This window comes from Pan troglodytes, chromosome 1 (genome assembly GCF_028858775.2).
Source record: "Pan troglodytes isolate AG18354 chromosome 1, NHGRI_mPanTro3-v2.0_pri, whole genome shotgun sequence".
NCBI classification, from domain to species: domain Eukaryota; kingdom Metazoa; phylum Chordata; class Mammalia; order Primates; family Hominidae; genus Pan; species Pan troglodytes.
In genome coordinates, this window is record NC_072398.2 from 125681402 (window position 1) to 125703194 (window position 21793).

Below are 21793 nucleotides of genomic sequence, written 5' to 3' on the forward strand. Positions count from 1 at the left end.
TTATTGTTTAAATTGTTGATTATATTTGATAAATATTTATATAGCAAGATAATGTATTCATTTTATCTGGATCTCATATATTTACCAAGGAAGCTGTCATTTCTTATTCTGTCCTTGGAGTAGATCCATATTCCCATCTTGAATCATTTTGCATTTTCTTAAAGGAATTCCTTTAACATCTTAAAGTTGGGTCTGCTCATCACAGATTATTTCAACTTTTGAACGTCTGAAAGTCCTTATGATGCCTTAACTTTTGAAAGATATTTTCTCAGTATAGAACTCTTATGTTCACATAATTTTTTTTCTTCCAATACTTTAAAGAAGTTGTTCTCATACTTTAAAGAGTTTGTTCTATTCTCTTTTTACTTGCATGCCTTTAGTAAAAATTTTGTCATCACCCCTATTTTTGTTTCTCTATATTTTTTTTCTTTGGATGCTTTTACTATCACCTGATTATAGGTTTTGAATGATTTATTATGATATATATTCATTTAGTTTTCTTGATATTTCTCTTGTGCTTGAAGTTTGAATTTCTACAAGTCTTGAGTTTATAGTTATTATCCAATTTGTAATATTTAGAGTTATGTTATTTATAAATATGCTGTTCTTTCTATAAAAACTAGACATTTTAGGATATTACCAAGTCTTAACTAAGAATTTGGTGGGTTTGATGAGAAGTGTACCATGGAGTATTTAAAGACTATATTTCCTGATTGACTTGAAGAAAGAAGGGTGGTTGAATGTAGTCTTGAAGTGTACACTATAATAAATTAGAAAAATAAACTAGCTTTGGTTATGCCAAATTTGAAATATTTTGTTAACAATGGAAACCATTTAAAAATGTATGTCAAAACCATAATTAACTCAAGGCACTCAGAAAGAATTCTAGGACTTGATGGGAAGCAATTTTTAAGAGGAAAACCTGAAGTGCAGTCTGGATAGGAGGATGAAAATGTGTGAAAGATTTTATGATATACTTAACTCTTTTGTTTTTTCACACACCTGATTCAATTCATCCAGAAATTATTTTGACCATGGCTTAAATATAACCAGATTCCAACCACTTAATACCTCTAGGGCTACCATTCTGAGCCAAGTCACCCATTAACTTTTATTAGGAAATACTCTAACTCCATACGTTATCTCTCTGCTTCTGCTCTTGCTTCAGTTAGTCTCTTCTAAGCATAGCAGCTACACAAATCATTTACAAATTCTAAGCCAAATATTACAATTTCCTTATCAACATCCAATTTATTTAGTGTAAAATCCAATATTCTTACACTGGCCTATTAGCCAGGCCATGGATCTAATTTTCCATTCTCATAGAATATCTGCTCCTAGAATACCTGACTCAGTTCTCATAGAATATCTGCTCCTAGAATACCTGACTCCAGTATTTCCTCTGTCTAAAATATAGATCCCCAGTATCACTAATATAATTCTTATCCAAATGTTTTCTTTTCAGTAGACTACCACTAGCCTATTTAAAATTATTTTTATACTTTGATTTTCTATAAAATATGTAGCTTTCTATCATACTATATAATTTATAAATTCATTTACCAAGAAGAGGATTTTGGTTTTGTTCACTGATATTTTTTATTTTTTACTTTAATTTTAATTTTTTATTTTTGTGGTTACATAGTGGGTATATATATTTATAGGAAACATGAGATGTTTTGATACAGGCATGTAATGTGAAATAAGCACATCATGGAGAATGAGATATCTATCCCCTCAAACATTTATCTTTTGAATTACAAATAATCTAATTACACTCTTTAGTAATTTTAAAATGTACAATGAAGTTATTACGGACTATAGTAGGTCTTATTTATTCTTTCTATTCTTTTTTCTGTACCTATTAACTATCGACATCTCCTCCCCAGCCCCTTACTACCCTTCTCAGCCTCTGGTAACCATCCTTCTATGCTCTATATCCATGAGTTTCAATTGTTTTGATTTTTTAGATCCCACAAATAAGCGAGAAAAGTCAATGTTTGTCTTTCTGCGCTGGCTTTTTTCACTCAACATAATGATCTCTGCTTCCAACCATGTTGTTGCAGATGACTGGATCTCATTCTTTTCTGTGGCTGAATAGTACTCCATTACGCATATGTACTATATTTTCTTTATCCATTTATCTGTTGATAGACACTTAGGTTGGTTTCAAATCTTAGCTATTGTAAACAGTGCTGCAACAAGTATAAGACTGCAAATATCTCTTTGATATACTGATCTCCTTTCTTTGGGGTATATACTCAGTAGTGGGATTGCCAGATCCTAGGATAACTCAATGTTTAGTTTTTGGAGAAGTCTCTAAAGTGTTCTCCATAGGGGTTGTTATAATTCACATTTCCATCAGCAGTGTATAAGGGTTTCCTTTTTCTCTATATCCTCATCAGCATTTGTTTTTGCTTGACTTTTGTATATAAGCCATTTTAACTGGGGTGAGATGTAATCACCTTGTAGTTTTGATTTGCATTTCTCTTATGTTCAAAGACATTGAACACCTTTCCAAATGCCTGTCTGCGATTTGTATGTCTTCCTTTGAGAAATGTCTAATCAAATATTTTGCCTGTTTTTTAATCAGAAGACTGAAACCGGACCTCTTCCTTACACCTTATATAAAAATAAACTCAAGATGGATTAAAGACTTAAATATAAAACCCACTTTATTAAATATTTTTCTATAGAGTCATTGGAGCTCCTTATATATTCTGTTTATTAATTCTTTGTCACATGGGTAGTTTGCAAATATTTTCTCCCATTTTCTGAGTTGTCTCTTCACTTTGTTGATTGTATCTTGTGCTATGCAGAAGTTTTTTAACTTGATGTGATCTCATTTACCCATTTTTGCTTTGGATGCCTGTGCTGTAGGGTATTGCTCAAGCAATTGCCCAGATCAATGTCTTGGAGATTTTCCCCGATGTTTTCTTATAGTAGTTTCATAGTTTGAAGCCTTAGATTTAAGTCTTTAATCTATTTTTATTTGACTTTTATATATGGCAAGAGATAAGGGTCTAATTTCATTTTTCTGCATATGGATTTACAGTTTTTCTAACACCATTTATTGAAGAAAAGACAATCCTTTCCCCAGTGTATGTTCTTGACACCTTTGCTGAAAATGAATTCCCTGTAGGTGTGTGGATTTGTTTCTGGGTTCTCTATTCTGTTCCACTGGTCTATGTGTCTGTATTTATTCCAGTGATATGCTGTTTTGGTTACTATAACTCTGCGGTGTAATTTGAAGTTATGTAATGTGATTTTTCTAATGAAAAATTAAAAAGAATAATAAAAAGAGAGGCAATCAACAGTAATAGAGAACTATCAGAAAAAAGAGATCAAATAATTAGAAGTATTGTGAGAAAATAAATATAATGTGTAGAAAGTTCATATTTTATATTGCAATAAAAGTTAATACTTAATGTATGATGACTTTAATATTCAATACAAAATATATAAAAGAATGTAACTAATGGAATGAAAAATAAACACATGATTATATAAAAGATAAACAAAATCTGAAAATAGAAGGTAAATATTAACAAATAAGAGACTATGTACTAATAGTTTAAAAGTGCATACAAATAAAGAACACTAAAATAGTTAATTTTAGTAAAAATAAAGACTTAAAAACAATTACAATTAAATAAGTCAAAGTAAAAAGGAAATTATTTAAATCAAATAGCTTTGGCATTAGGGTCAATAAGATTGAGCAAAAATTCAGAATTTTAAGTCTTCAAGAAATAGATTTAATTTTCTAAGCCTTGGATTCTCACATGTAAAGTAGAATAATTTTTCACTTTTTAACTTAGAGATTGTTAGGAGTAAGATAATGCACTTCATGAATGTAACATGGATCTTAGCACATAGTAAATTGTCAACAAAGGATTGTTATTTTTATAGTAGAACAAGCTATTCTAGAAAATGAGCCCTGGAGAAGAAGTGGATTGCAAATACCAATAATAATTTGGCATCAAGAAATTGTTGAAGGTATGTTAAAATGTTAAACCATATAAATTTTTGTATAAGTTTATGCAAGTATAGGTGTATATAATTTAAAACTGAAAATACAAATTAAATCTTAGCAATCAGAAACTAGACCTACTGAAACCCTAAAAGTGTATAAAATAAAACACATTAAATGGTACTTGTATCTTATCCCCTATGCCAAAGGGAGCCACCTCATCAACTACCAAGAGGTGATCTAACAATAACGCTCAGCTTTAGCACTCCTCCGCAGCCCATTAATAGAAACTATTATTTATGCTCCCAGTTACCTTCTCCCAATAGTCATAGTCACCTTCCTCTTGAGTTAATTGTTGTGTCCTATTTCTTGAATAGTCCTTTATTTCTTGCCTTTAAGTATCTGCATATATTTAGCCATTACAGCCCATTTCCTGGGAGGACTATCATTGCATTCTAAAATCCTCTAGTGATTCATAGCACTATCACTATCTGCAAGTTAGAATTGCCTAGGCAGCTGTAATGAATCAAAAAAAAAAAAAAAAAAAGGAAGCAAACAAGCAAAGCAAATGAAATAATCCACAGATTGCCAGACTACACCACAGGTCAATTAAGTCAGAAACTCAGTGAATTCGTTCCAGAAAATATGTTCTATATCTCCTCAGGTGATTTTCAGCCTACATTGAGAACAACCACTTTGCATCACGTATAAAACACTCTTGATGGATATCTTATTTTAACATTTGATTTTAGATAGGGTAATTATTTCTCTTTCCATTTGCTCTTTATTGTCAGAGTTTCTTTATCCAAATTTTGTACATAGTTTCTATTTTTTAGACTATGCAAGAAAATATTGCACCGTTCAATTTAATCTTCAAAAAGCCCAGCAGAGCAGGTCTAATCTAATACACATGGTGTTTCTTTCTTTCTCAAATAGCAGAGTGTGACCCATCAAGAAATATCTCCAAAATACTATTTTTTTTGTTTATTTTTGCATTCCTATGCTTATACTTATATAACCTTTGGTGCCTGATTTCAAGTAGCAATTTTACTCAAATCTCTCACCATGTGCATTTAATACATGAAAAAAAATATTTCAGTGATCCAAATGGATGCTTTGAAAAATGTATTGGGAGGAGGGAAGGACCAGTTTACAATGAGTATTTATGTGAATCATAGGAAATACAGCAAAACAGTTATTTGCTGATCTACTCTACTATTATGAATGCATTTATTTGTGCATGTGTATGTATATGTGAACCTTTAAATTAAATGTGACACTACCATTCTAACCACAGTTCTAGAAAATCAGAAGCAATTACTTAATTAGATAAATCTCAATAATTTTTAGAAACTTCACATTTCCTGCAAGCATAACTTCTCAATGTTGAAAATATAGAGTGCCTCAGTTTTAAGTTGTGGTAAAATAATCTGGGCACCACTCTAGAATTTACCTTCTAAATTTGGCATTCTAATTTCACCTCATAGCCCTGCCTACAAACATGGTTTGAAAGTCCCTGCCTTTGTATCATGGTCCTTAGTCTTGACTTTATATTAAATCACTTGGGCTGCCTTAAAAAGAATACTATGACACTATTATGGATTAATTAAATAAGAAAATGGGAAATGGTGGAATCAGTGCATCATCATTTAGTGGTTTTTCCTTGAATTTTTGCTTTTTTTAAAAAAATAGTATATTTACTTCTATTATTAAAATGTTCATCCAGGACAATATTATATGAAATGGTTAAATTAGAGTAAACATGGTAAGAATTCTAGGATATTCCTTTTTTTATAAGAGCAAATCACGCAAGTGCTTGTCCAAGTTATTGGGAGGATCTACATGCTGGAAGAGACAACCTCAATATTTTCTTAATGGAGGGTATGGGAATATAAATAAATTTCCATAATTACAGTCCTGGTAACATGGATACAGAAAGCTGGAATCATCCTCTCCAGAAGATTGATGGGAAAAGTAGAAGCAATTATGAAGAAAAGGTCAGTAACACTAAGCAACTCCCAACAGCACTGCTAGAAAAGCCAACTTTATTTAATTCTCATAACTATTGAAAAGGTTGGTAGTGAGTATGGATTACAATAGGTATGCAGTAGATTTCTTCAAAAGATTAAAGAATAACTGTTGTTGCTTTAACTGGGCTTCACAGACACGTAATATTTAAAATACTTCAAGTTGACCTTTCAATGGAAGAACAAAGCTGAAATGCCAACCAACTAATCCATTCCATGTGTTCTATGTTCCTATTTATAAGAGGAAATCCTTAGAAAAATTATTTCAAAGTCAATAAAGAAACTATTTCAGAAACAAAATATTTAGAGTAATATTTACTGAGTGTGTATGTAATTTATTTAAACTTATACATTATTATTTTAATTTTACAACTTTGTTGCTCAAATACTGCTTTCAGTTGCACATTTAAATATTTCTGTTGAATTGTATGTCAGCATTTTAGGACAAGATTACAAGTAGCTTGTGAAACTTATTAAGTTCAGAGCTGTGGTTCATAGGTCGACCTCACTGATGATAGCTTTACAAAGGACACTTTTCTATGAATATAATCTATATTTGCTATTATAAATATTGGGTCACAGACCAAAATATGATGAATGTAAATTCCAGGAAAAACTTGTTAATTACAAACAAGTTATTTATTGGTTAGTAGCAACAGAATCTCTCTACTATCAATCTGTCTATCTATCTATCTATCTATCTATCTATCTATCTATCTACTATCAGTCTCTATATTCTCCCAGCAGATAATGACTGAAATGTCATTTTATTCCAGAAATATAATTATTTTCCACATTGTAAAGCTTATTTAATTATAATATACCTAACGAAAATGACAAAAATCCTAAAAGTGTATAGCTAAATATGTATTTTTTAAAAAACTAAATAAGCCCATCTAAACAGCATCCAAATCAATGACACCACATAACTTTCAACCCAGAATTTCTGAATATGCCTTGTTTTAATTATCTCTTGTCTTCTACCCCATAATTCTCAGGAGTAGCCATTTTACTATCTTTTAAAAGGATAGGTAGGTTTGTCTGATTTTTGCATGTTATAGAAATTCATATGGAACAAAAAAAGAACCCACATAGCCAAAGCAATCCTAAGCAAAAAGAACAAAGCCAAAGGCATAATACTAGCTGATTTTAAACTATACTATAAGGCCACAGTAACCAAAACAGTATGACACTAGTAAAATACAGATACATAGATAAATCAAACAGAATAGAGAACCGATAAAGTGATACACCTGCAACCAGTTGATCTTTGATAAACCTGATGGTAACAAGCAATGGGTAAAGATTCCCTATTCAACAAATTGAGCTGGGATAACTAGTTAGCCATATGCAGAAGAATAAAACTGGACCCCTTCCTTTCACCATAAACAAAAAGTAACTCAGAATGGATTTAAATGTAAGACTTCACATTACAAAAATACTAGAAGAAAACCTAGGAGATATCCTTCTTGATATCAGCTCTGGCAAAGAGTTTTTGGCTACTCCTCAAAAGTAATTGCAACAAAAACAAAAATTGACAAATTGACTGATTAGACTGAAGAGCTCCTGCACAGCAAAAGAAACTACCAACAGAGTAAACAATCTACAGAATGAGAGAAAATATTTGTAAGTCATGCATCTTATATGGTTTGGCTGTTTCCCTATCCAAAATCTCATTTTGAATTGTAATCCCCACATTTCCCACGTGTCACGGGTGGGACCACAGATGAAGGTAACTCGATCTTGGGGATCATTCCCCAGTGCCATTCTCATGATAGTGAATGAGTCACACAAGATCTGATGGTTTTCTAAGCGCCTACCATTTCCCCTGTTTGCCCTTCTCTTTCTTGCTGACCTGTAAATAAGGTGCCTTTTTCCCCTTTGCCTTCTGCCATGATCGTAAGTTCCCTAAGGCTTTCCTAGCTGTGCATAACTGTGAGTCAATTAAACTTCTTTGTTGTATAAATTTCCCAGTCTTGGGTATTTCCTTTTAGCAAAGTGAGACAGAACTAACACAGCATCTAACAAAGGTCTGATGTCCAGAATTATTCAACAATCCATTTCATTATTATTTACTAATTAATGAATTAAACAATTCAATAAGCAAAATACAATTCCAATGAAAATCAGCAAAGGACATGAACAGACACTTTTCAAAAGAAGACATATGGCCGGGCTCAGTGGCTCACACCTGTAATCCCAGCACTTTGGGAGGCCAAGGTGGGCAGATCACGAGGTCAAGAGATCGAGACCATCCTGGCCAACATGGTGAAACCCCATCTCAGCTGGGCGTGGTGGTGCATACCTGTAGTCCCAGCTACTCAGGAGGCAGAGGCAGGAGAATCTCTTAAACCTGGGAGGCAGAGATTGCAGTGAGCCAAGATCGTGCCACTGCACTGCAGCCTGTCAACAGAGTGAGAATCTGTCTAAAAAAAAAAAAAAAATACAAGTGCAACAAACAAGAAAAAAATTTTATAATCATTAACCATCAAACAAATCCACATCACAATGAGATATCTTCTCACACCAGTAAGAATGTCTGTTATTAAAAAGTCAAAAAATAACAGATGCTGGCAAGAGTATGGAGAAAAGAGAATGCTTATACACTATTGGTTAGAATATAAATTAGTTCAACCACTATGGAAAGCAGTTTGGAGATCTCTTAATGAACTTAAAACAGAGCTACCTTTCAACTGGGAAATCCCATTCTTGGGCATATACCCAAATGAAAATTAATATTTCTCCTAAAAAGACACATGTACCTGTATGTTCATTGCAGTGCTATTCACAATAGGAAAGGCAACTTAGATGCCCATCACTGGTGAATTGGATTGAAAAATGTGGTTCCTGTAGGCCATGGAATAATACACAGCCATACAAAGAATGAAATCATGTCCCTTGTGGCAACATGGATGCAGCTGGAGGCCATTGTACTAAGCAAATTAATGCAGGAACAGAAAACCAACTACTACCTGTTCTTACTTACATACACAAGTACACATGGACATAAAAATGAGAGCAATAGACTACTAGAGGGGGAAGGGAATCAGGGAGGAATGGGCTGAAAAACTACCCATTGGGTACTATGCTCACTGCTTGGGTGATGAGATCAACCATATCCTAAACCTCAACATCACACAATATATCCATGTAACAAACCTGTGCATGTATCCTTGAATCTGGAATAAATATTGAAATAATTAAAAACATAATGTTGCATATCATAAATATGTATTGCCATTTTTTAATTAAAACTAAATTTTAAAAAGGAAGAAAGAAATCATATTGTATCATATGTATTATTCTGTGTCTTACTTTTCTTGCTCTACATCAAGTTTGTGAGGGTCATCATAATTTTTTGCTGCAATTGAAGGTTTTCCATTCTCATTGCTGTTTAGTATTCCATTGTATGAATTATCACAATGTATTTATTAATTTTGCTGTGGATGGATATTGCATCTTTTAAAAAATAAATCCAATTAAGTCAAATCAGCATTAATAACACTCAGTATTACATTAAATCAGTGTTTACACTGCTGAGTTATTGGTGATTGCAAACTACCAAAGAAAGGCTATTGAGAATAGCATCCCTGTAAGGCTTCTAATGTAGAAACCATATTTCATAGTAAAACCATATTTCAATAACAAAATATAGCACAGATTAATCAAAAGTGTTGAAGAAATGTATTCATTATGTGTACATATGTGTATATTACAACAATAGTTGAGCGGGACAAAATGGATGTACTTATGAACCAGAATGTGCCGACATCGTCTCAGATAAAGAGAGAAACTCACTGAAAGAATATGACTGAAGTAAGAATCTGCTGTGAAGAAATAAGGTAAGTGTCTTTTTCATTGAATAGAAAGGATATTTGGGTTGATAGAATGACAAATTTTGAACCAAGGGCCAAATATGGTACCTTTGGGTGTTCAATATATATTAAAAGGCATGAGGCAGGTTCAGCATTTTGATAGTAAGTCAGAGTTGGGAACTACACATTGGAAAAGTGGAGGAAGTATAAGTTAGTGTTAAGCAGGCTGGAGATATTTGTGACCATTTGTGAAACTGAGACAGGGGTGGAAGAGATGGTAAGAAAACTCAAAGTATAATAACTAGAATTAGAATTTAGCAGAATGTTCAAAAAGAGTGTTGAAGAAGAGGGTAATATCAAGCCAGATTTAAGGGTTATAATTAGATACAAGGAAACAAACATGGGGTAGAGTTCATAGGATTGTAAGAAGTGGTGACATAATAGTTTAACTAAAGGTATGACACTTCATTCCAGAATATAGTATTTCTGTTCACTATTTTATGTTTAAAATGCCTTCCTGGAGTGAAGAGACAAGATAAAGGGATTTTGACTCTTACCTTATTTGACCCATCAAATCTGAACAAGGGAAATAATTTTAACAGAAAGCTAAAATTTTGGAAATTTTGATTTTAAATCTACTTGTGCTAGTTTATTAAGGTAGTATATTTTCCTTAAGAATGAGGAAATGCTTATTTAAATGGGCTACCTTTCATGATGTTCCCTAAACCCAAAGTAAGTGATGTATTTTCTTCCCTACTTCTCTATACTGTCTTTCCTTCTTCTCCAGTATATTGGAGATAAAATGTTGGGAAGAAACAATAACATTTATTTAACTGATGGCTGTACTTCACTCTTGGTTACCATGGCTAGCTACTCTGATGAATTATGTTTTTTAACATTTCTTAATTATTCCAATACATACCTATGTAGAATAAAAATACATAAATAACACCTAAAAATGAGCATTTTACTCCCCTGGCATTGTAGTGTCATTAAATTTTCTAGCGTCTCTCTTATACACAGATATAATTGAATTTACTTAATTTTAGGAACAATCTAAGTCATTACCTAAATTTCCTCAGATAGCCGTATTTCCCAGAAGTCTGGAATATATCTGAGTATTTTTTTCACTTACATTTTCTTCATTAGAAAGAGTGATAGCTTTTCTCTGTCCTCCTTATCAATTGACATTTTCTTTAATTTCTCTAATTTTGAAATCATTTTCTTTTACATTAGTTGTGACTGTATTATTTTGATTTTTATTTTGTTTTCTTTCCTTGTAAACTCACTATTTAAAATCTGATTTCATTATATTATTGCCTTGTCTTGGTGCTCTTACTTTACAGAATCATTATGGTTATTATGTTCTTCAAAGCATGAAACGGGTGTCTTCCCCTTAATTTTTCCCTTAGTATCTTCAGATTCTTAAACTCTAATTTCTACTTTTATTTTTTATTGTAATATATTTGCCTATTTTACATTATTTGCTGTTGTTAATATTGCTGTTGCTGTTTACATTCAATTTGAGTGGCTCTGTTCAAACCTTCTCTTGGCTTTAATCAAGTGTGAGTACATTCTTGTCTCCCATTGCACCAAATCTGACCATTATACTTGTTCTTTTTTGAGTGAGATTTTGAAATCTTTGTTTTGAATTCCCTCTCATTTTAGTAGCCTAGAATAACCAGTCAGGGGTACAAAGAGACTTCTGATACATCTATGTCCAATATTTTTCTTGAAATCTGAACTCTGCTATTTCTTCAAAAACTTTTTTTTTAATCACCTGCATGAGCATACATCCTGAGAATGAGTGGTCTATTCTATTCTGGGGACACCAGGTTTCAGATAATTTGTTTTTGACATTGACAAATTTTGTTTTTCCTTCCTCTGCTAAATCCTGCGATGGAGAGGGATAATAAATTGAGTTGTTTATCCTCAGGAGTTTTACATTATATTTTTCCCATGTTGGCTACACACTCTCTCACTCAGTCTTCTTTTTTCCATATTAAGAGTAATTAGGAAAATATTAGAGATTTTTTTCTGCTCATCTACATTCCCCTTTCACCTTCCATAGAAAATGGCTGCCAGTCTAGGAGTCATTTCATTCAATGTAAAGCCACCAGAAATATTAGCTACTGGACATACTCTTGCTGTGTCACACTCATAGTCACTAAAAAAAAAGTCCTTAAAATTGCATAATCTATTTATAAATATGTCAAAAGTCGATTTTTTTTCATTTACCACAATGACTACATATTCACTACCCTTTTTAAACTTAAGACCCTTAATTCCCACATCTTAGAAGATGGTCCTGCCTCCTATTTCACAGAAAATAATGACAGCCATCAGGAGAGAACACCTTTAACTTCTTTGCAACTAAGTTACCAGCATGTACAACATGCTTTCCTCCTGTATTCTTTATACCAATAGAAGAGCTGTTTCTTTGATTAGGGTCTCTTTTTTCACCTACACCCTGGAGTTCATGCCTTTTTAACTCTTCAAGGAACCTGAATCCAAATGTATCTTTCTCGTTTGTGTCTTCATCTCATCCTCTAATTTTAATAACTTTATTGAATCAGTATTAAAATACTTCAATAATTAATTCATCTTTAAATGCATAATCCTCTCTTTTATTACTCCTGCCAGGAGCCACTCTATCTCCATGCATAGAGTAAAAGTTTCTTAAACAGTTGTCTAAACTTTTAGCTTTTATTAAATCTACTATCTCTCTTAATCCAATAAACCACTAAGCAGTTTTAGTGCTATGTCATAAATACTTCTAAATTCAATCTAATTTTGCCGTTTTCACTGAAAATATATTCATCTGGGCTACAACTTTTTTAAAGAAAATTACCTTAGTTGAATCTTTAAGCTAACTCACTTTCAAACTACAGCCATATCACTTAAGAATGGGGATACATGCTATACAATTGAGGTTTGTGTAAGTAAAACACATCATTAGGAAATGTAATTATGCTTCAAGCATCATAGAGTATACTTACACAAACCTGGATGATATAGCCTACTACATTCCTAGGTTTTATGTATAGCCTACTACACTTGGGCTATAAACATGTATACTATGTACTGAATAGCACAGGCAATATGGCAGTTTTTTACCATTGTATACCTAAACTTATCTAAACATAGAAAAATACAGTACAAACATGGTATAAAGGATAAAAATGGTATACCTCTATAGGGCACTTACCATGAATGGAGGTTTCAGCACTAGAGGTTGCTCTTGCTGACTCAGTGGGTGAGTAGTGAGTGAATGTGGGGACCTAGAACATTACTGTACACTACTCTAGACTTTATAAATGCTGTACATCTGTGCTATCCTAAATTTATTATAAAAATAAAAATTGCACTATTATGATGTCTACAATATAACTAAGCAATAGAAAATTTTCATCTTCATTGTAGTTTTATGGGACCACTGTATTACATGTAATCTTTTATCACCAAAATGTCTTTATGTGGCACGTGACTATAATCAAAGCAATCAGAGTGGACTTCCAGTAATGCAAATATATTAGCATGTCTCCTTTTAATGGTTCATTCACTTCTTGTTTTCCTTAAAATGGAATTCAACCCTTAAACACGATAAGCAAGGTTCTACAAGATCTGCTTTGTAGACTTATCTAGCCTTAGCTTCTTCTCCTTTACCATATGCTTACTATGCATTAGCTATAATAAATATTTCCAGTGCTTCCCAAATACAATGCATCTTATTTCCATTATGACACACTCTTCCTTTTTCTCTTCTAGAACAAAAGTGCCTACTGGTAGCTACTGCTCCTCTTTTGTACATGTAAGTTAAAAATTACATCCAAAGGGCATTTTTTCCCTTGATTATTAAAATAAAGTTTTTGCTCTGTTTTTAATGATGTCTATCTTTTCTCTCTAATAGCTTTAATTATACTTTATTGTTATGACTTTTATAATGAACATTTTTGCAAACTGTAAATGTTCTGGAGGTAAAAATCATACTGCCTTTTTTTCAGTAAATCCCTATAGCTACTACAGTTGCTGAATCCTAATATATGTTTCTTTTCTAATGAAAGAGAGAAGAAAGTGGGTATGAATCTAAGCAGGATGCTGATCACATTTTCAGAGATTATGATATGAGTACTGGAGAATGAATTAGCTTCCACTGAGAGTGTTTGAAAAGAAATTGTACCTTAAACAAAAGGTGAAGATGTTGTAAACATTTGGAGAAAACATTTAGAGATAAAGTTACTAAAGACTGTAGCAAATTCCAAAGAATGAAGCAGAAATATAAAGAGTAGAGTAAAGAAAATCAGGAGAAAAGAAAATGGAATAATGACTCAGAGGAGAAGAAATAGTGAATAGGAGCAACTGTACAGTATTAAGAATACTGTGTTCTATGAGTTCTCTGCTTCATTTTTCTATTTTCAGATACACGCACACATGTGCACACACACACACACATACACACACACAGACATTATGGTATAGAAAACTCTTAGGTTAGCTGAAATATCCTGATTCCTTCCCCACAGTCTAAATCATTTTCTTGGATTTGTATTTCTTTAGGTTTTTCTAGGATACCTGGCTAGCTTACTTGAATTCTGATACTTTAATTTATAGTTTAATGAGCTAATAATTCTTTACATTATATTTGAATTTTAATAATTAACAGTATTTTTCACACTAATAAAGTGGATGTAAATTTTTCTGAAAGTCTACAAACCAAAAATATTAAAAGTAGAATTTTTTTCCTGTCCTTTCTTGATTCACATCGCAGGCAGCAGTCTTTTGTGCATACATACAAAATTGACCTTGGAGAGAAGGAACATAAACAAAATTAAGTGGCTATTCAAGAAGGCACTTCTCTTCAATGCTCATAGTTTCTAAAGGCTAGTATTTAAAAGCTGTCTGCTAATTTTCTCTGGTCATTTCCCTAAGCCAGGTCCGCATTTTAACATAGCATAATCACAAATTCATTGCAGTTTTTAATTCCCTTCTTTCTTGAATGGAAAGTTAGAGCAGGTGAGTAGTGAATTTTCTGAAGGCAGATAGATCATTGTGCTTTAAGCTCAAATAATATGCTACTGTATTCTATCAGTCCCTTAAACTACAGATGAGAGTGAAGGGAGTAATGGGATGGGAAGCAAGGTAGAGCTTCCTTCCACAGTGGTGACCTCCTGAGCATGGAGGGAAAATTGAACTGACTCATGCTTGGAACCAGATGATGAATACCTGAGAGGAAATCCTCTGAATGGTGTTTATTTTCCACGCTTTATGCTGATCTAAAAAATGTTCCAGTTCATATTCTCCATGGGATGTTCACAAGTGCTGAAATTACTGCAATTCGCAGGCCATATTATTCTTGGGGAATAAAGCTCAACAAATTATAGAGAATATTGGCCAGTCATTAATATTAGCATATTAATGCAATCAGAGGGACTCTAGAAGGAATCTGAAAGAGAAAAATAAAATGATTGTATTTTACGTGACCTTTCCTTTAAATAAGCATAAGGAAATAGTTGTGAGAACGTCTGTGAATAATTTCTAAGATCTATATCAATTCTCAATCACAGAGAGAAGATTTTTATCCTTTCTCTGAACTATTCAAGGTTTTAAAAGCTTTATGTATTCCTTTATATATGTATATATGTATGTATGTATGTATGCATTTACAGGGGCAGTTACTCAAGTGTGTGTAGACCTGAGTTTTCTAGAAAAGCACACTATATTTTAGTTAACTTATCTAGTTAATCAATTTTTCAAATTAGTTTTTATTTTAATGAGTATGCACACATTATATCTATCTCTGTAACTATGCATGCAGGTATAAATATATATCTATCATCTATCTATACACATAGAGAACATCATGAAATTCTAGTTTCTGATAGCTTTTGTTAACATTTTTATGTTTAAACTTTTTGTATTTAAAATGTTTCTATCTTTCAAACATGAAAAAGTGTCTTAGAGCTCCTTAGAAGCTTTTTAAAACATCTCACCATTTTATAATTTTAACCATTCTTTAGAACTTATTTTCAAATATATTCTATAATTATACCTATAATTTATTTAATCAAACACTTTTTATTAGAAATTTTTTTCATTTTTAGATTCTTCAGAATTATAAACCTGGGAATTATAGGTATATTCTTAAATAAATTTGAGGACAGGTTGTCAATTATTTTCCTAGAAACTACTGAAAAGTGTTTATCATATTATACTAAATTACCCTCTCAAACTGTAAGTTCTTTTTGTACACCCAGCAGCGCTGTGCAATATTGCTAATTTCTTTCCAGAAATTAGAAATTATAAAAGACATACATACACACACAAAGAAACTAATATTGCTGTATTATTGAAATTTTATCTTTCAGTAAAATCGCTCTTTTAATTTGCATAGCTTTGGATGTTAGTGATATAAACTATTTCTTCATTATTAATTAATTATCACAAAATTATTTTTATTTGTATTTTAAATTTATGTGAAGTACTTAAATATGTTTATTATCTTCTTTCTGATTTCCAGACGTTCATTCCCAATTCACTGTTTGCCTTTGAGTTCTGAAAAAAAAAATTCTAAACAATATTTCTACTTTTATGTAAATAAATATATTGTATTTTTTCCTTCATGCTTGACTTTTAGAAAGTTTGTTTCCAGTAGAAGTCACAGTTATATTAAATAAGTCACTAGTAAGTCCATTTACGTGTTTTCAAAATACCGATATGTAAACAGTGATCACTGTTGCTGCTAGCATAATCCCGTTTTCTGTATAAATGAAAGTATTTACAGAAATGTCAGATACTTTTCAGGAAGGGGAGCACACCACAACTGAATTAGCCAGCTGGCAGGGAAGGTTAATAAAACTCTTATGACAAATTTTATCACATAAAAAAAGAACTTATCAATGTTATTTAGACATGGAAACAGGATTCAAGATCCAAAAAGTTTGGTGGTTCTAACTTATAGTGTGGGAGCAACCACATTCACCTATCTTCTCTCATCTTACCTTGGCAAATGTATGTACCCAGGTTAAAAAAATTATATAAGGATGAACAAACCGAAAGCCTCAGACCTGTAGTTTAGGGTAGGATTAGAACCAAAAATCAAACTACTTGGTATGGTAAGCAAGAATAAAGATTATTCTCGTTCCAATATTAAAAGAGATAGCTAAAATAACCAGTATTTTATTTAGGCAATGACGGAAGTCTGAGTAGTCTTCGATAGGTGTGTTGATAATTCTGGCTATAGCAAATGAGAGTTCATTATTATTTTTCGGTGTAAATATCAGATACAGTAGCCTCAAAATTGTAGTTTTACTTACTCCCATATCCACTGAATATTTATTGGGGCAGGTAAGACATATTATAAAGTTATTTCTAAAAATTGTTTGAGAAGCAGATTCTTTAAGAAACTTTGATTTTGTAGATTGAGACTCCAAGTAAGCACTTAGCAGATAAAATCAATGCCATTCAGGTAATATGTATTTAAACAATAAATTTATCCAGATTATTAAAAGCTGTAGGTTAAGGTAGGATTAGAACCAGGAAAAATTATGTAATAAAAGTGATAAAGAATTTCTGAGGACATAAAGTATGTGTAAGTGGTCTAAAATGCTAAGGAGAAGAGGACTAAACCGTCAATTGGATCTAACAGTTGGACTAAACCGTCAATTGGATCTAACAGTTTGCAAACAAGATGAAATACAGACAGTTCCTAACTTACAATGTTCCAAGTTACATTTTTGTTGACTTTACGATGGTGCTCATATACCCAATCTGTTTCTCATTTTTAGTACAGTATTCAGTAAATTCCATAAGATATCCAACACTTTGTTATAAAATAGTCCCTGTGTGAGATGACTGTGTACAACTGTATTCTAATGAAAATGTTCTCAGAATGTTTAAGTTAGGCAAGGCTAAGCTATGTTGCCTCAGTAGGTCAGGCATAGTAAATGCATTTTTGACTATGATAGACACTATTTCCAATTGGCTTATTAGAATGTAACCCCATTGTAAATCAAGGAGCATCTGTATATTGTTCCAATAGACTGGATGCATCAGTGATGGTGAAAACATATGGAATATAGATGCAAATGTCCATTATATAATATAAAAGGAGAAAAGAAAAATGTGAAGACTGAAGACATCCCATAGCAAGTTGGTGAAAAAGAATCAAATATGGTATTATCCATGAATGAATGCAATTCTAGGCACGTGGTACTTAATAATAGAGCATAGTAAAACTAAGATACCCTCTAAGAAATTCTCTGTATTCCAAATATAATCTTCCTCACCTGTACCGTGGAGTCGTTGTTCAGTTTCTCCTTGTTATTCAGGATCACTGACCTCAGCCAGCACAGTAACTTCCTTTTTTGCCTAGTGATTCAGAGGCATAAGGAGCCCTGAGTAGACGGGCAGTACTATTAACCTTCAGTTCAATAGAAGCACTGTTGCGTCTCCTGATGGAAGCATTCTTTACTTTGGAACTAAGATCTCTTGGTCAGTAGACCATAAAGGCGCAGGAACAGAAATCAAACATTTTTCTAGTGAGTCACCAGGGATAAGAGTGAGTGGTGCCAATTCCCTTTGCACACTTTGATTCTTGAACCTGTGAGTCCTGGCTACAGGAGAAACAAAACCATGTATCGGATGCTGATTCTGAGCATATACAACCTTGTGGGGACTCTTGCCCTTGCCCTGCATGTTATTGCCACCTCATTGGCATTGTAACTAAATATTCAAAAGGCCAGCCTTTGCACTGTTCTGTTGAGCCAGTTGTTTCAGAACAGTGGACTACATGGTAAGGCCAGTGAATTCCATGAGCATGGGCCCTTTGCCACACTTCATTTGCTGTGTAGTGAGTTCCTTGCTGTGTGAAATACAAAGATGGTAGATGTGGCATTCTGTAAGTCCACAGATGGTAGTTTTTGGCAGAAGCGTTGTGTGCAGAGAAGGCAAATCCATATGCAAAGCGTTTTTTCCAGTAAGAACAAAATGCTGTCCTTTCCATGGCGGAAGCAATCATCCTTTCACGGTAGTCACCCAAAGGAATGGTGTGCCATCAGAGACTCGAATTTGGGTTTTGCTGCTGGCAGATGATGCACTCAGCTGTGGTTATTTCCAGGTCAGCCTATGGGTATGGAAGTCTACGTTGCTGGACGCCTGTGTAACCTTCCTATCTGTCAACATGGCTACATTTTTCATGAACCCATTATGGATGACAGGGTTGGTTGAGGAAGAAAGCTAAATGATATACACCGAACGAATGATGCTATTCAGTTTATTATTAAAATCCTCTCCTGCAGAGGTCAACTTTTGAAAAGCATTCACAAGGGACATAAATAACTTCATTTTTTTTTTACTTTTGTATATTCATAGAGGTTTATCTGCCCCTTTTCCCCATATTTCCTTGTTACCAGTTTTTGAATAATGTTCCTTCCAAATCACTAGCCATCCAGCCAACCACTGGCCACAGACAGTGAATTAGTATCTCATCACCTGTTTGGCCATTTCTCCTTCAAAGCAAAGCGAACAACCAGTGATACATATCAAATGAAAAAATGTCAAAAACTTGTAAGTCTCTATAAACAGAACTTTGAGTAACTAAATGATTCCATTCTCATATAAAGGCTTACTATACCACAATTAAAAACATTTTATACATAAATATTGATTAATATTAAAAAGTATTTTTGTATGTCTTCATATATATCAAGTGTGATTTATCAATTATTTTACATAAATATTTTCTGACATTTCTATGAATATTAATTTTGTAATTAAAAATGTGAAATATAAACAACAACTAGTTCATCAATCCAGTATCCCCCTTCATTTCTTGCCTCTTTCCCTTCTGGTTCATTGCTAAACTTCTTTAAAGTATTTTACATACTCACTGCTTCTACTTTACCTTTTAGGCACTCTCAACCCCACAGAAATCTGTCCTGTGTTTACATGAAGTCTCTGAAATTTTTCTAAACATGTATACTACTAACCTCTTGACATTAAGTATTCAATGGAGAATGCTTCATTTACCTGATCTCTTTTTTTTAATTTTATTATTATTATACTTTAAGTTTTAGGGTACATGTGCACAACGTGCAGGTTTGTTACATATGTATACATGTGCCATGTTGGTGTGCTGCACCCATTAACTCGTCATTTAGCATTAGGTATATCTCCTAATGCTATCCCTCCCCCCTCCTCCCACCCCACAACAGTCCCCAGTGTGTGATGTTCCCCTTCCTGTGTCCATGTGTTCTCATTGTTCAACTCCCACCTGTGAGTGAGAACATGCAGTGTCTGGTTTTATGTCCTTGCGATAGTTTGCTGAGAATGATGGTTTCCAGTTTCATCCATGTCCCTACAAAGGACATGAACTCATAATTTTTATGGCTGCATAGTATTCCATCATTTACCTGATCTCTTAATATGATTCTATACTTTGTGAATTGCCTCTTCTTTTAAATTGTTTATTCCCTTATTTTCTATGAAAGCATATTTGCCTGATTTTCTTTTTACTTTTCAATTTTATTTAAGATTATTTGGTAAACTCTTCTTTCTTTTGTTGGCATTCTCCCAAATTCTGATTTCACTTTTATACTTGCTCTGCATACTTTTGTTATTTCATTTATGCTCATGGTCTCTCTTAAACTTAAATATGTATGATTTTTTTTCTTACCTGTTGCCCAGGATTTTATCTTGAGCTTTAGATTCCAATTACCCCCAACCCCCACCATTGCATTTGGTTGTCCCAAGGATAACATTAACTTCCTTCTGTCCCCTTACTTTCTTCCCACCAAAATGCTAGTTTCTTCTGGGTTTTACAGTTTCAGAAAATGTAATATCCATTCATTCAGCTATCTCAGTTAGATACATGAGTAAGCTTTGACACTGCTTTATGTCTCTTAAAAACAAAATAAAAACTTTATTTTTTCTCAGTTCACTATTATATCTTAATTAAAATTTATATCTCGTTGATTCCAATCTTAACACATTCTAATGTCTTCTCACCCCACCTTTTGAAATATCTTGCTTAAATTCAATTTGTCCATGCCATATATCATATTGGTCAGGGTTTTTGTTCAGGAAAATAGAAACTACAAATTACTGTAGGCATTTCAATAGAAAGTTGCTTAATCAAATTTAGTGTTTAATGTAGTGCTTAACAAAATGTTTGCAACGGCTGGAGGAAAAATATTGGGAAAATATTTTGCTAGATATAGGGTTTTATATAACTTGCCTAATTCAGAGAAGTTTTAGGAGCACAAGAAAATACACAGAGTGATCATACCTTTCTGGGGACATAAAAGTGAGTGACTGCAATTAAATGCCCAAGAGATGTTACAAAACATAACTTTTCTCAAAGCCCCCAGTTCTGCTCCCTACTGCTGGATGAGCTGTAATGTGACTTCATATGTTCTTCCATCTTCCAAATTTAGCAAAAAATGACTTTTGTACACAAAAGATTTGGGAAGAGGTATTCAAAGTTCAGTTCCTGCAAAGCAAGAGAGAACATAGACGGGGACAAGAGTACTGGGTTACTGACCTGCAAACAAAATCACCAATAAAATCTTCTATACGCATATGCAAAACTTGTAATTTTATAGATTTTTAAATAGTTTGATCTAAATTTTAAACCTATATTACAAGATCTTTTAATATCTTGCCTCTACTTAATATTCCATCTTTATTTAATCACTGACTATACTGCCAATTTTTTTAGTAAGCTAATTTCGCAATTTTAAATTTTTTCCTGTATTTTCCTCCCCACACCAAAATTCTTTTCTCAAATTTTTTAAATGAAATTTCATTAAAAATAATTTTTATGCATCTTCATTAACATGTTCTTCTACTTCACGCATTCCTGGGAATCTGGTATTATACCTGTCAATACACTTTTAATTGTATGTTGTAATTAGCCCTTTTTATGGGGTTCTACCCAAATTGGTTGCATGCTTCTTGATGACAGGTATTATTTCTTTACAGAA

General features: G+C 32.8%; 1 long non-coding RNA gene across 1 annotated transcript; it reads right to left on the minus strand.

Annotated features, from left to right (window-relative positions):
• Positions 1–14531: 14531 nt before the first annotated feature.
• LOC107973979 (uncharacterized) lies at positions 14532–21295 on the minus strand. Its single transcript, XR_001716528.3, has 3 exons — positions 21097–21295; positions 15036–15255; positions 14532–14614 (listed from the first exon to the last, which is right to left on the minus strand). It is a non-coding gene; the product is annotated as an uncharacterized LOC107973979 (long non-coding RNA).
• Positions 21296–21793: the final 498 nt, after the last annotated feature.